Raw genomic sequence first — 1,855 nt, 5'->3', positions numbered from 1 at the left:
ATTTTTGTTATTATTTTGCCTGTTAAACAGACACAATCCATCAGAGATTAAAACTCTGCCGGAGTTTCTGGATCTGGTGACAGAGCACAAATATTTCTCTTTCCAACATCCTCTGAACTCTTGGTAATATATCTCTGGCTGACACTCTCCAATTCACAAAAATACACCCCGGCTGTACTAACCGCCGCCCTCCCTTGGTGTTTTCAAGCCTCGCAGAGTCTGAAATAGCTGTGTTTGTTGTAGCGGCACGTGGTAACGTTGTCTGCTGTGACAAATGGCCCCTTGGCCCCAAATGGCCACTGCACCTTCCGAGAATGTTCTTTTCAGTCCCCTAATAAGGGAGAAGTCTCAGGCAGACCCGTGGGCCCTAACCTGTGGGCCCTAGCCTGTGGGCTCTGGGCAGACACTGCTCAGCCCCAGGCTGGCTCTTTCTCTGGAGGAGTCGGGAGGGCAGGCTGTAGAGTCGGATGGGGCCTGCAGTGCTGCTTGTAAAACTTGTGCAACCAGGACAAGCTGTTTCCTTCTGAGTCCTTGGTCTTCTAACCATTTTGGGGTGAAGACTAAATGAGGTGATATATGAAAGGGGCGTGGGCTTGACCCGGCCTTTAATAAGTGCTAGGTCATTGTTATTAGCCGCAGTGCCCAGGCACAGCCCCAGGCTTCTTACCCACTCTCACAGCCTGGGTCCTCTGGCCCACAGCGCCCCCTGCCCCTGCCTTGTGACTGAGCTCTGGGAGGAAAGTGCAGTGATATGGACCGCCACCCGGGTCCTGCTGGGGCTTGCTTCCTGAGCTGGGTTCATGGCCTCTACCCACTCTCCTTGGCTAAATGCTCTGCCCAAGAGGCTGCAGGAGGCCGTGGGGAATGTAAAGATGAGTAAGACACGGTCCCTGCCCCCAAGGGCCCAGGTCTCCACAGGACACAAGTGGCCCTAACAGATCTGGACAGGCTGTGAGTTCAAAATGCTGTGGGCTGGAGAGAGGGGGCTGACTTCTATCAGAAGCTTTTGGAAAGGCTTTATGTGAGTAAAGCTGGTTGCCAGGTTCTCCAGAGGCTGTGGAGCTCCTTCACTGACAGCCCAGGTGCAAACATGGACAATCAGCCACCTTGTCTATCAGAAGCTGTCATGAAGCTGCGACTCAGGGAGAAGAGGGAAGAGCCACCCTGGGGACTGGAAGAGCTCTACCAGCTGGCTGGGAGGAGGGGCCAGCCTGGAGTGAGTGGACCAGCATGGCCAGAGGGCAGCACGCAGTGGAGGAGAGGCAGGCCTAGCAGGAAAGGGGACTGTGGGGGCCTGGGGCAAAGACCTGGGTCACTGCTGGTTTTAACAGGTGTGTGGGGTCCTGCCTTCCCACCCAGCACATCTGACTGGCTGGCCTGGTCAGGGCCATTAGAACAAGGACTCACACACTTCTGGATTTCACACATCATCAAGCGTTTCCTTTTTTAAATTGAGGGCTCTGATGTGGGATTGAGAACATTTTATTTTGCCTTGAAAGAACAATAAAACAATTTCTAGTATCACCATTTCATAAAATATAGGACGTTTTTATAAAACAAAAAGGTGCATGAGTTTGGTTTTTTTAAAAACTCACTACATCCTCTTTATTCTTCTTACTATGTTTCAGATCAAAAAACTATTTTTACATCCTGATCCTACCCATTACACTGGCCTTTGGGTCATGGGTTAGAGGCCAGACGGTGGCTTACAAGTTTCAGAAGTGATATAACACGGAAGCCCAGGACCACACTTGTGGATACGTAGCTTGCTTTTCGGTCTTGTGTCTTCCTGGGTCAAATACATGGTGACTCAAAGGAACTGCCACCTGCCTCCATTCAGGGGCCTGCTCCCTCA

Source organism: Spermophilus citellus (genome assembly GCF_964194105.1).
Source record: "Spermophilus citellus genome assembly, chromosome: 13".
NCBI lineage: Eukaryota > Metazoa > Chordata > Mammalia > Rodentia > Sciuridae > Spermophilus > Spermophilus citellus.
This window is presented reverse-complemented; position numbering follows the sequence as displayed.